Raw genomic sequence first — 14,840 nt, forward strand, 5'->3', positions numbered from 1 at the left:
ATAAGAATGCAAAAATGGTAACTTGGCTTAGAAACCTCGCAGTTAATAACTGTGGAAGTGCTTAATGAACACTAAGCTGTAAGGCGGCTCTGTCCCAGTGTGGGGATATAATACCAATAAGTAAGTAGATAGATTCTAAATGTTTTCGGGGTAATTGCCTTTCGGGGTAATGGATTTCGGGGTAGTATCCCATTCGGGGTAATGACTTTCGGGGCACTGTCCCATTCGGGGTAGTGGCCTTCGGGGTAATGGCATTCGGGGTACTGGGATTCGGGGTACTGGGGTGGAGCCCCTCCGGAAGTTCCTCTAGGAATTCCTCCGGAAGTTCCTCTAGGAATTCCTCCGGAAGTTCCACTAGGAATTCCTCCGGAAGTTCCTCCAGGAATTCCTCCGGAAGTTCCTCCAGGAATTCCTCCGGAAGTTCCTCCAGGAATTCCTCCAGGAATTCCTCCAGGAATTCCTCCAGGAATTCCTCCAGGAATTCCTCCAGGAACTCCTCCAGGAATTCCTCCGGAAGTTCCTCCAGGAATTCCTCCGGAAGTTCCTCCAGGAATTCCTCCGGAAGTTCCTCCAGGAATTCCTCCGGAAGTTCCTCCAGGAATTCCTCCGGAAGTTCCTCCAGGAATTCCTCCGGAAGTTCCTCCAGGAATTCCTCCAGAAGTTCCTCCAGGAATTCCTCCGGAAGTTCCTCCAGGAATTCCTCCGGAAGTTCCTCCAGGAATTCCTCCGGAAGTTCCTCCAGGAATTCCTCCGGAAGTTCCTCCAGGAATTCCTCCGGAAGTTCCTCCAGGAATTCCTCCGAAGTTCCTCCAGGAATTCCTCCGAAGTTCCTCCAGGAATTCCTCCGGAAGTTCCTCCAGGAATTCCTCCGGAAGTTCCTCCAGGAATTCCTCCGAAGTTCCTCCAGGAATTCCTCCGGAAGTTCCTCCAGGAATTCCTCCGAAGTTCCTCCAGGAATTCCTCCGAAGTTCCTCCAGGAATTCCTCCGGAAGTTCCTCCAGGAATTCCTCCGGAAGTTCCTCCAGGAATTCCTCCGGAAGTTCCTCCAGGAATTCCTCCGGAAGTTCCTCCAGGAATTCCTCCGGAAGTTCCTCCAGGAATTCCTCCGGAAGTTCCTCCAGGAATTCCTCCGGAAGTTCCTCCAGGAATTCCTCCGGAAGTTCCTCCAGGAATTCCTCCGGAAGTTCCTCCAGGAATTCCTCCGGAAGTGCCGCCAGGAATTCCTCCGGAAGTTCCTCCAGGAATTCCTCCGGAAGTTCCTCCAGGAATTCCTCCGGAAGTTCCTCCAGGAATTCCTCCGGAAGTTCCTCCAGTAATTCCTCCGGAAGTTCCTCCAGGAATTCCTTCGGAAGTTCCTCGGGGAATTCCTCCGAGAGTTCCTCGAGGAATTCCTTCGGAAGTTCCTCCAGAAATTCCTCAGGGAATTCCTCAGGTAGTTCCTGCAAGAGTTCCTCGGAACTTCCTGCAAGAATTCCTCCGGAAGTTCCTCCGAGAATTCCTCCGGAAGTTCCACCGGGAATTCCTCCGGAAGTTCCTCCGGGAATTCCTCCGGAAGTTCCTCCAGGAATTCCTCCGAAGTTCCTCCAGGAATTCCTCCGAAGTTCCTCCAGGAATTCCTCCGGACTTTCCTCCAGGAATTCCTCCGGAATTTCCTCCAGGAATTCCTCCGGAATTTCCTCCAGGAATTCCTCCGGAAGTTCCTCCAGAAATTACTCCGGAAGTTCCTCCAGAAATTCCTCCGGAAGTTCCTCCAGGAATTCCTCCGGAAGTTCCTCCAGGAATTCCTCCGGAAGTTCCTCCAGGAATTTCTCCGGAAGTTCCTCCAGGAATTTCTCCGGAAGTTCCTCCAGGAATTCCTCCGGAAGTTCCTCCAGGAATTCCTCCGGAAGTTCCTCCAGGAATTCCTCCGGAAGTTCCTCCAGGAATTCCTCCGGAAGTTCCTCCAGGAATTCCTCCGGAAGTTCCTCCAGGAATTCCTCCGGAAGTTCCTCCAGGAATTCCTCCGGAAGTTCCTCCAGGTATTCCTCCGGAAGTTCCTCCAGGAATTCCTTCGGAAGTTCCTCCAGGAATTCCTCCGGAAGTTCCTCCTGGAATTCCTCCGGAAGTTCCTCCAGGAATTCCTCCGGAAGTTCCTCCAGAAATTCCTCCGGAAGTTCCTCCAGGAATTCCTCCGGAAGTTCCTCCAGGAATTCCTCCGGAAGTTCCTCCAGGAATTCCTCCGGAAGTTCCTCCAGGAATTCCTCCGGAAGTTCCTCCAGGAATTCCTCCGGAAGCTCCTCCAGGAATTCCTCCGGAAGTTCCTCCAGGAATTCCTCCGGAAGTTCCTCCAGGAATTCCGAATTCCTCCAGGAATTCCTCCGGAAGTTCCTCCAGGAATTCCTCCGGAAGTTCCTCCAGGAATTCCTCCGGAAGTTCCTCCAGAAATTCCTCCGGAAGTTCCTCCAGGAATTCCTCCGGAAGTTCCTCCAGGAATTCCTCCGGAAGTTCCTCCAGGAATTCCTCCGGAAGTTCCTCCAGGAATTCCTCCGGAAGTTCCTCAGGAATTCCTCCGGAAGTTCCTCCAGGAATTCCTCCGGAAGTTCCTCCAGGAATTCCTCCGGAAGTTCCTCCAGGAATTCCTCCGGAAGTTCCTCCAGGAATTCCTCCGGAAGTTCCTCCAGGAATTCCTCCGGAACTTCCGGGGAATTCCTCCGGAACTTCCGGGGAATTCCCGGAGGAACTTCCGGAGAAATTCCTGGAGGAACTTCCGGAGAAATTACCGGAGGAACTTCCAGAGGAATTCCCGGAGGAACTTCCAGAGGAATTTTCGGAGGAACTACCAGAAGAATTCCCGGAGGAACTTCCGGAGGAATTCCCGGAGGAACTTCCGGAGGAATTCCCGGAGGAACTTCCGGAGGAATTCCCGGAGGAAATTCCGGAGGAATTCTCGGAGGAACTTCTGGAGGAACTCCCGGAGGAATTCCCGGAGGAACTTCCGGAGGAATTCTTGGAGGAACTTCCGGAGGAATTCCTGGAGGAACTTCCGGAGGAATTCCTGGAGGAACTTCCGGAGGAATTCCTGGAGGAACTTCCGGAGGAATTCATGGAGGAACTTCCTGAGGAATTCCCGGCGGAACTTCCTCCAGGAATTCCCGGAGGAACTTCCGGAGGAATTCCCGGAGGAAATTTCCAATGAATTTTCGGAGGAACATTCCAAGGAATTTTTAGAGGAACTTCCCAAAGAATTCCCGGAGGAACTTCCGGAGGAATTCCTGGAGGATCTTCCGGAGGAATTCTCAGAGGAATTTCCGGAGGAATTCTCGGAGGAACTTTCTAAGGAATTTTCGGAGGAACTTCCCAAGGAATTCCCGGAGGAACTTCTGGAGGAATTTCTGGAGGAACTTCCGGAGGAATTCCTGGAGGAACTTCCGGAGGAATTCCTGGAGGAACTTCCGGAGGAATTCCTGGAGGAACTTCCGGAGGAATTCCTGGAGGAACTTCCGGAGGAATTCCTGGAGGAACTTCCGGAGGAATCCCTGGAGGAACTTCCGGAGGAACTTCCGGAGGAATTCCTGGAGGAACTTCCGGAGGAATTCCTGGAGGAACTTCCGGAGGGATTCCTGGAGGAACTTCCGGAGGAATTCCTGGAGGAACTTCCGGAGGAATTCCTGGAGGAACTTCCGGAGGAATTCCTAGAGGAACTTCCGGAGAAATTCATGGAGGAACTTCCGGAGGAATTCCTGGAGGAACTTCTGGAAAAATCCCTGGAGGTACTTCCGGAGTAACTTCCTGGAGGAACTTCCGGAGGATCTTCGTGGAGGAACTTCCGGAGGAACTTCCTGGAGGAACTTCCGGAAGAATTCCTGCAGGATCTTCCGGAGGAATTCCTGGAGGATCTTTCGGAAGAACCTCCGGAGCAATTCCGGGAGGAACTTCCAGAGGTACTCCTGGAGGAACTTCCGAAAGAATTACTGGAGGAACTCCAGGAGGAATTTCTGTAAGAATTTCTGGAGGAGTTTCCGGACGAATTCCTGGAGAAATTTCCGGACGAATTCCTGGAGGAATTTCCGGACGAATTCCTGGAGGAATTTCTGGAGGAACTTCCGGACGAATTCCTGGAGGAATTCCTGGAGCAACTTCCGGAAGAATTCCTGGAGGAGCTTTCGGGGGATTTCCTGGAGGAACTTTCATATGTATTCCTGGAGGAACTTCCGGAAGAATTACTGGAGGAACTTCCGGAAGAATTACTGGAGGATTTTTTAGAAGAATTACTGGAGGAAGATCCGGAGCAATTCCTGGAGGAACTTCCGGGGGAATCCCTGGAGGAACTCCCGGAGGAATTCCTGGATGAATTTTCGGACAAATTCCTGGAGAAACTTTGGGAGCTATTCTCGGACGAACTTCCAGAGGTTTTCCTGAAGGAACTTCCGGAAGAATTACTAAAAGCACTTTCGGAAGAATTACTGGAGGAGAATCAGGAAGAATTACTGGAAGAACTTCCTGAGGTATTCCTATAGGAAGTTCCAGTGGAATTCCTAGAGGAAGTTTTGGAGGAATTCCCGGAGGATCTTTCGGAGGAATTTCTAAAGAAAGTTCTGGAGGAACTCCTTGAGTAACCTTCGGAGGAATTCTGGGAAGAACTATAAAAAAATGCAAATGATATTGTTAGATTTTTAGCATGAATTCCTCAAAATCTTCGGAAGAATTCCTAGGAAAGTTTTGTTTTACTTCTGGGGGAAACTTCCGGATGAACCACTGAGAAAATTTCATCTGGGTTTCCGGGAGAAACATCTTAAATAAATTTCCGAAGGAATTTCTTGGTGAAAATGCTTGTGGTAGTTCCCAGAGGAATTACGTGAGTTTTCGGAAGAACACCTGTGGAAATCTCCAGATGGATTGCTGGGGAAGGATTTTCTGGGTAAATTTACAGAAGAATTTCTAGTAGTATTTCCAAAAGTGCTCCTGGTTGAATTGTAAAAACAATTCTTATGGAACCCCTCGGAAGAATTCCTGGGCGAATCCTTGAAAGAACAGCTGGGCTGGAACACGAAGCCAAATGATGACCAAAAACGTATTTTTGTATATCTACGCTTGGTGTTACTAAGAGCATGTACAATAATTGTTTGCAGGTGGACAATAAGGGATGCATCAACTAGCTATCAATATGAATTAGCAGGTGTTCTTCCACGGTGAACACTGCATAGAAATAATCATCCTATTTCTGTGTACGAATCGTTTATGGGATACCTAATACACTAACTTAGGAGAAAGTATTAAAATAGCTAGAAGTGGTCGGAGAAACTCAACAGCAAATATTAAAATTGCTGAGGCAAATTCATCGGACGCACAGCTGGGCAAAGCATTCTTTAATCAATGAAGTTGGCGTTCGAGGTCAGTCAGGAGAAGGATACAAGTTTTTTTATTTCCTGCTGAAAAGTTCAGAAAACGACGGAATCTCCCGTGAAAAGACGGCATATATGGTGTTGCTTTTATCCTTCTTTTATGCGGCATGTGCCGGCTCTCTCGGTGGTTTCCATTTACGGAACTGAAATTTCTAATACTAATTCAAAGTTTATTGCACGAGTCGAAGAAGGCAAGCTAACTTCAGTTAAATGGTTCCAGCTAGACAATAATAGCTCTTCTGAACGCATTCTTGAATCTATTTGGATGCTTTACATTCTCCACATCCTTGGCGTCACACAAAGAACCCGACAAAACGACAGGCGTTGAGGGTGGTTATGAGTCCATTCGATCTGACTGTTCTTCTCTGTTGAACACCTACGTCGATGCGATTGAGGAACCATACGCGTAGTCCTTTCGTTGTTGTTGTCTATAACATTCCTACAACAGACGATTTAAAATAAAATGATGCGACTATTTCCAACTACCTACCTTCCTGCTTGATGACAGCACAAATATTTTTTTCGCCTACTTTTTGGATTGCATTTAGGTACCAGTCAGAATTACTTTGATAATTTGATCAAATTTTCCTTGAGCATTTTCCTTGAGAACTGCATACTAAGCTTAAGGGTGAAAACCACTCCATCGGTGCGCGGTGGAGACGCATAGTCGCTAGTGCGGCTCACTAGTGACTTGCGCGAAGGGAGTGTTACGAACCATCTCGCAAGGGTGGTCGTCATAGTAACTTGTGCGGTACCTAGTAGTGTGACGAACATTTCTGTTGGAGGCGTAGTGACTTCAACGATAGGAGTGAGGCTAACGTTTTTCAAAAGGCCGGCGAACCCAAACAGTGACTTGGGTGGCGGTAGTGAGATAACTTCTAACCGAACAAAACGCGAGTGTTTTTCTCAATTCTTTTTCACGAAACGAATCCCGCCCGTGCCGGTTGGCGGTGCGCGCGCGGGACCTCGGAGATGGCCACGGGCCACTCCTTCTGCCTAGGGGACCGAGGGGGCCCCGAGAAAGGCACAATGAACTGTACTAACCGCCTCAATGGCGTGGACACAAGGAAAAGACTCCCGCTGTTTATGGATCCGAATAACACTGCCGGACAACTGCAAGTGTAAGGTGCAAAGGGTCAACCACTGCCAGCTAACCCGTTCCTCCTGCGGCGCTCCGTAGAAGCGTTCATTGGCGGAATCATCGACGGAGCAAGCAAGGAAAACCGCGGCGCATCATACGTGCTGCAGGTATTATACGAAGCCGTACACAATACGACAAGCTCCTCACCATGAAACAGCTGCATGATGGTACACAGGTGAGCGTCATCGAGCACCCACACCTGAACGTTGTTAAATGTGTGGTGTCGTGCTACAACGCTACCGAGCTCCCGGACGATTATCTCCTGGACGAGCTCCGTGACCAGGGCGTCCGGGAAATTTATTTCAGGCACACGGGCAAGAGGTGCCCCAGCGCGAAGCAGGTATGCGGTAACTGCGCCAAAGAACACCCGATCACCACCGATATGGCAACCGACGACAGCAGCGGTACAAACAGTCGCCCACCTTGCACAGAACAACAGTTCTGTAAGCTTTGCTGAAGCAATGAACACCCCACGTCTAGCAGGAAGTGTCCTGCCTACGTGAAAGAGCTCGAAGTGCAACGCATCAAAGTTGACCGTGGAATACCGTATCCTCAAGCCCATCGCGAGGTAGAAGTTCTCTCCGGTCCTGGTCAAACAGGATCCTTCGCTAAAATTACCAGCTCATCGAAAGACCAGGAAATCCAGGAACTGAAGAAGCAGATTACGGAACTCCAAGCAGCCACCAAATCCAAGCCCACCGGCGTTGGAAATCGCTTGGTAATGACCCAGAAGAGCGGCACCATCGAGGACCTGGTGGCGAAAGTGGCGTCCCTAACGGAGATAGTTTCCAACCTCCAGGACTCCCTCTCCGTGAAAGACAAGCTTATCGAAAAGTTGAAGGTCATGGTTAAGGACACAAACCAGAGCAAGCCACCGAAGACCAAGGAGATCAACACCGAGAACCCGATGGACATTTTTTTAGACACGGAGAGTATGGACTTGACTCCAAAACAAACTCCGAAACGAGAAAGGCCAACAGCCGATTCCGAGGACAGTAGCGACTCCGCTCCACTCCGATGTCCCAAGACGAAGCGTGGTGCGGCCAACAAAACAAAGAAGTAAGTGGCTTACAGGCTCAGTTTTGCCTCCCTGATCTCTCTTGCTAAAGCAACAAGACTTTTCCCACTTCCTTTTCGATCCCTATCCCACCCATTACCATAGCAACAGAGATAAGCAAACTGTGCCTTACATGAGAGTACCCGTTACTCAAACCACAAATTTCAACCCAACAAACACCCACCCGCCCAACCTTGTGCGGGAACACGAACTCCAAAAAGGACACAGCAACACACAGGCCGCAGTTGAGCATCCGAGTAGCCGGGGCTCCGCCAGTGCGGACGCTACACCCCTACCGGAACTGGCGGACAACCTCCGGCGCTCGGACGCTGACCCTGCCAGCCTAGACCAACCAAGCTCAGCGAGGGACACCGAGGGATGCAAGCGAACAGCAGACAACATATTTGGGTCGCAACACTCTGCCCCAACGGACAACGTGGGATTCAAGCAAAATCAAGCGCAAAGCCCAAGTGCCGCTCCAGCGGACGAAGTGCAACCATTTCCCCCAATGGGAGCCGACATTACCACCGCCGAACTCTACGACGAGCTGCATCGGCCACAATCCTGGTTCATCACCACCTTTTTTCCGTCGCCTCCCCCATCTCTGCCGGTTGTGGGTTCCGGACCTGCAGCCCCAGAAAGTGCCGCCACAGCGGACGAAGCGCAAGGCTTTCCCCCACTGGGAGCCGACATTACCACCTCCGAATTCTACGACGAGCTGCATCGGAAAAGATACGGCCTCAACGCAGTTATCCTGCTCGGACCCTCACACGAGAGTACTGTCACCACAACCAACCACGGCGAGGGGCCCTCCTCCGGAAGAGCTCTGGGGGGGAGCACACCGCCATCACAATCCTGGTCCAACACCACCTTCTTTCCGTCGCCTACCCCATCTCTGCCGGTTGTGGGTTCCGGACCTGCAACCCCCGAAATAACCCTAGCACTCCAGTGGAACATCAATGGATTCCACAACAGCTTGTGCGACCTGGAGCTGCTGGTGTCGAGTTCAAACCCGGTAGCCATAGCGTTACAGGAGATCCATCGAACCACACCCGCTGTTATGAACCGATCACTGGGAAGCAGGTATAAGTGGTTAACCAAAGTGGAAAACAACTTGTACCGATCTGCCGCAGTAGGAGTACTCGAGGAAATCCCCGCCACGGAAATCTTCATCGATGCCGACTTCCCCATTGTCGCTGTAAGGATCGAATGGCCAACCCCGATAACCATCGTGTCGATCTACATCCCCAGCGGCAAGTTCCCGAACCTAAAGAACAAACTGGTAAATACGCTCGAAAGCCTCCCCTCCCCCGCAATCATCCTCGGGGACATCAACAACCACCACCAGTCTTGGGGAAGTCGCACCAGCAACGCCAGAGGCAATGTCATCTTTGACGTCGCCGCCGACGCCGGATTCGCAATCTTAAATGACGGCACTCCCACCTTCCGCCGAGGGTCCGCGGAGTCCGCGTCGATATCACTATGGCCTCGAGCGGCGTCATAGATCGGCTTCTCTGGTCCACTGATGGGGACCCAAGAGGTAGTGATCACTCGCCCATCCTCGTGGCCCTAAACAGCATTCCGCGTTCCAAGGTAAGCGACGAGCTAACGGAATCACCCTGAGCATTGACGGCGTTACCCACCGGGACCCGAAGGTCGTAGATGACGCACTTGCTGACCATTTCCACCATCAATCATCTTTCCTAGAGTACCCTGAAAACTTCCGCAAGCAACACTCTCTTCCCTCAGTGGAAATCGCGTCCTTCCAAGTTCCACCGGACAACGGCCACGACATGAACCGGCCTTTCACCATGGCCGAACTGGTTTTCGCTCTCCAAAAAGACAGTGGTAAATCAGCCGGCCCGGATGGTACCGGCTACCAAATGTATAGGAACCTTCCTCCGTGTGGCAAGACGGCCTTCCTGAAGGCAATCAACCAAGAGTGGACCAACGGCACCTTCCCTGCAGAGTGGAGAACCAGCTTGATAGTCCCGATACCAAAAAATCATGGCCCAGCAAATGGAGCAAGCAGCTACCCACCCATCGCTCTCACCAACGTCGGCTCCAAAATTATGGAACGTATGGTGAACCGGCGACTGACCCACTATCCCAAGCAACACCTCATGTTCCTCAGTGAGTAACAACAACTGTGGTGTGACTTACTAAAGGTCTGACTTATGCACAATGCGGCGTATTTGGAACTCCTTTGTGACACAAAAAGCGCAAGAGGTGGAGCCTATTTGCAACATCTTGCGGCTACAATGAAAATAAAAACACAAAAACCAACCGGGAATCGAACCATGGACCTTGAGATCTGCAACCTTCTACTATAACCATCACACCAACAATTCTATTTGAAGATTCTGCTACAAGTGCACTACATAAACAACAAAGTCATTTGTAACTTCATTGTACCTTATACGGAACATGCAGGGGACTGTCAAAAATAAAATACTGCTCAGCTGAGCTCAAAGTGTTTTGCAACATATCAGAAACATTGTCGTAATAGCAATGAACCGAAGTGTTATTAATTCTGCAACTTATCTGTTTTGTTTCTGATATGAAACACATCGAATTTTAAACCACCCAAGAAGTCAGATGGGTAGAATATTGCGACGCCTCTTAAACGGAAATGATACATTGTAATTTTCTGAAACTGGGAAGTGGCTTGATTGTGACTCGATGTATTGCCAGTGTTTTCAATGCAATTTATTAGGAACAAACACCTAAAAGACTATCATTCTTCCATTTACTTCCACTATAATAGAATAATTGTAGCATTTCCCCTAAGATGCTCTAAAATAATTAATCACAAACACCTATTTGAAAGATGTTGCGCATGCTGCTTGGGATCTGGAAACAACGAGAAAGCTCGACAACCGGTAACACGCCTTCAGACCCGGACGCGGCACAGGGACCTACCTCGCCTCCCTGGGGCAAATACTTGAAGACGCCAGATCCCAAGGTAAGCACGTCGAGCTGGTGTCCCTGGACATATCGCGCGCCTACAACCGCGCGTGAACCCCCGGCGTCCTGAAAAAGCTGGCACTCTGGGGCGTCTCCGGCAACCATTTCGTTAAGAATTTTTTGCTGGACCGTTCTTTCCGAGTACTTCTCGGAAATTACGCATCCAAAACCATGAAGGAGGAAACCGGCGTCCCCCAGGGCTCGGTCATTGCTGTAACGCTGTTTCTCGTCGCAATGGAGGAAGTTTTCGCCAATCTGCCAAAGGACGTGCACATACTCGTCTACGCAGACGACATCCTTCTCATCGCCGTCGGCAAGCACCCCAAGTCGCTCCGAAGAAAGATCTAGTCCACCGTTAGCAAGGTGAGCAAATGGTGCCTTTCGGTCGGCTTCGTAATGTCAGCCAACAAGTGCGTGAGAACGTACATATGCCAAAGCAACCATCGGCCGCCCGGGCAGCCCATCCTGTTGACCGGGTCTACCATCCCCAACAAATCATCCGTCAAATTACTGGGGATCACAGTGGATCGTCACCTGACCTTCGCAGAACACTGCAAAAGGACGAAAGAAGCATGCAAGTTAAGAGGTAACATGATCAAGTTGATCTCCAGAAAGAGAACCCGAAACGACCGAGCTCTGCGCCTCCGTGTGGCAGATGCGGTCATTACAAGCCGCCTGCTGTACGGACTGGAGCTTAAGTCGTTGAACCTACCAGAAGTCACCCGCTCCCTAGCCCCCGTGTACAACCGGGCGGTTCGGCTGGTCTCGGGACACCTCCCGTCAACACCTGCGGACATCGCCTGTGCCGAGGCTGGCGTAATACCCTTTCGCTACAAGGTCACCGTAACCCTCAGTTCCAAAACTGTTGGGTACCTGAAAAAAACCAAAGCCACCCGTGACTCCCGCCACCTCCTCGACAGGGCCAACGCCGACTTCCGCAATAAAACCCAACAACAGCTGCCAAAAATCGCCGGTCTCCACCGTTTCGGCCCCAGAAGCTGGGCTTCCGGTCCCCCGAAACTTGATATGACGCTGAAGGCTCAGTTACGAAGAGCACCCAACAGGCAGCAGGCACAATGCCTCTTCAGCCAGCGAATTGAAGACCGCTACCAGTCATTCCAGGTAAGGTACACCGACGGCTCCAAAGCCATGGGCAAAGTAGGCATAGGCATCGAATCAAGCGACTACCCGTCCACCTCTCATCGACTACCGGACATGTGCTCCGTATTTTCGGCGGAAGCTGCGGCTGTCTTCCAGGCAGCGTCCCTGCCGAGTAGCGGTCCGATACTCATCGTCACCGACTCGACAAGCGTGCACGCGGCCTTGGCATCTGCAACCAATCGTCACCCCTTCATCCAGGCAACCCAACAGATACTGCACGACGGCATCACCCTGATGTGCGTCCCCGGCCACTCCGGCAACCGGGGGAACGAAAGCGCTGACACCCTAGCGCACATCGGCAGAACGAGCCTCTTCCTCCGTCGAAGCGTCCCAGCTGACGACGCCAAGACATGGATCAAACACCAAACCAACTCGACATGGGCAAACGACTGGAGGAGGCAGTGGAACGTCTGCCGCATGGTTAAAAATTCAACGCATCCTGGTGAAGACCTCCCCAACCGGCGCACATAGGGGTATTTTCGCAATCTAGCCGGAATAAATTATTTTAACGCTCAAACTGCTATATTTCACCTTATTTTATGATACTGTGATAATAATGTAGCTGAAATATCAGTTTTCTTAATTTTCACTTTTTGACCCATGTGCTATACCCTTTAAAGCCCTGAAAAACATTGATAATTTCAATTAATTCGTTCTCGTCATCGCTTCTACCGAAATCAGTTGAACTATATGTGTTTGCAAGGGGAAACATAGAGCTAAAAGATGGTGTCATGGTAATTGCTCTATGACTCTTCCTCTTTTCATAGGGATGTTGAATGTATGATTTAGGTCATAAATGCCAAAAATGCAGTACCAAACTAAAAACATCCGCTTTCAAAATGGCGCAAATTTGCGCAAGATTTTTCTTCGGGATCCTAAAATATAGACATAAATGCGTCCTCTGTATACTGAAATATTACCGAATATCATCGAATAAGTGTTTTATGCTTGTTGAAAATATGAGGAACATTAACTAGTTTTTGCTCAAAATGGACCTCGAATTACTCTTTTGTATTTCTGTTCAGAATCATTTATTCTTGTCAAAAACACGTTTACATGATACTATTTAGTCTACTTTCTCATGGTATGTACTGATCTGTGGATTACTGTGACAAATATTTGACCACAATAAAACATACCGAACGTAATCAAATTCAACAGAGAAAACCGGTAATTTCCTCAATGAAAAACCTTTAACTTTCTAGAAGTGTAGTGGTAAAACTTTAAATTAAAATAGAAAACCTAGTACTAGGAGTGGCTCGTCTACTATTCAGAGAAGTTTGAGACATATTCAGACTGCTCTAGGACAATTTTGAAAATTTAACTTTATTCCGGCTAGAATGGCGAAATACCCCTATGTGCGGCGAGAGCAAGTAGTGTTGTGCCGCCTACGCACGGGACACACAAACCTTACCCATAACTTGGGAGCGAAGGAATACCATCGCCGATGCACAACATGACGCTGCAGGCTAACCATCAGCCACATCCTCAACTCTTGCCCTATATACGAGGAGGCGAGAAGGGCGAACAACATCGACAACGCGTACACAGCCCTAAAGAACGACACTGTCAGCGAAAGACTGCTGATCAACTTTTTGAAAGGCTGCAACATCTTTGACGCAATTTAACCAACAAACCCCCCATCACTCAAAACACAACGAAGACCCAGCAATGAACACGGAACCCCTTTGGATAAACGGAATACAACACCTTCCACGGAACCCAGAACGACCCTCTGCCAAACCCAACGGACAACGAACAACGGAACATGCACCAAACATATATTTCAACTTTTTCCTTTTTCGGCACCTAAATGGGCCCCCCTCTAGAATAACAAATTTACGACGGAACCCATCTGGTCCGATCACAGCACCAGAATAATAAACTAAAATGTAATTACTCCTTTTTCCCAATGAGACGAGCCAGCCTCGGGCTGAAAGTTTCGATAATAAAGACAAAAATAAAATAAAATAAAATAAAATCTTATTATCAACAGTTAGTAAGAGGAAAGGGTATAGACCAAGATACTCGTGGCGACTCAAGGATAGATTGCGTAATTTCAGGACGGACTAGGTTGCAGGACTGGTAGCGAACCATGCAGGTCAAAATAGTGACTTTAGTGACCAAAGCTGACGAAAAAAGGGACCAAATAGTGACTGTTGGAGCCACACTAGAGTTAAGCACAGAAATAACTTCTTGTACCATATTCCCCTTTGTATCGAATTACTATTAGTTCTATTGGTCTCGTTTTGCCACAGTGCAGTAATCAATCTGTCTCCCTTGTCAATAGCCGTCTGCTAGCAAGAAGAAAACGATCTCGATTAACTTAAATCCGTGTCTAGTAAATCAGTGCAGTGAAAGAACGAACCCTATCACTAGAACGGTCTCCCAAATTCCGCCGCGATAACAGTGACTTTCAGATGCAGAAAAAGTGACCAAATAGTGACTTTCAGTTTTAGTTGTAAGTTCGATGAAACGAAATCAAGCGTTTTTGGGTCGAATGAGATTTTTTTTTTGTAATTTTTGGCGGAAAACATCTTTCACTGAACTCTTTTTTTCTTTAGCAGACCCCAGACGAGAGATATATTGAAAATACTTTTCTCATCAAACTTTTCTTCAATATTTTCACTGATTAGCCGGCAAATCAGTGGCACTCACATCATCAATCTTTTTCTTCAATAATCAAGAGTTTGTCAAACATTTTCCGTCGTCTGGGGTGCTTTAGAACGAACTCAGAAGAGAAACGAAAATCGTACACGCTAACTTTTATCTACTCAGTGACTAAGTAAAATTTTATTACCCTCTCTTTTATTCCCAAGGAAATTTTACTCAATATCAATCAAAAGCAGGACTACTCAAAGAGTAGTCTTGCGAGTAGATCAAATTTTCACGCAACTGGAGATGAGCGAAATATGGTTATTACTTATAAGACATGTTTTTCTTTTCCGAAAAATGATTTCTAGGCAAAATCTGCGTGAATGAGCATTTTCTTCTTGTGAGAATGAATGAAAACTACGCTCATTGGATTAGCTGAACACCTACTTAAGAAAGATGCAGAGAACTTTACAATTTGTCATATGTGCCACGGAAGTTATTGGAATTTTATGTGCAAAAATCGAGTCGATAACAAAAC

The 14,840-nt window shown here is 48.7% G+C and overlaps 1 protein-coding gene across 4 annotated transcripts in view; it reads right to left on the minus strand.

Annotated features, from left to right (window-relative positions):
• The window catches only part of LOC134219222 (uncharacterized), a 60,882-nt gene that overhangs the window by 12,314 nt on the left and 33,728 nt on the right, over positions 1–14,840 (minus strand). The window lies entirely within an intron of this gene.

This window comes from Armigeres subalbatus, chromosome 3, assembly GCF_024139115.2.
Source record: "Armigeres subalbatus isolate Guangzhou_Male chromosome 3, GZ_Asu_2, whole genome shotgun sequence".
NCBI lineage: Eukaryota > Metazoa > Arthropoda > Insecta > Diptera > Culicidae > Armigeres > Armigeres subalbatus.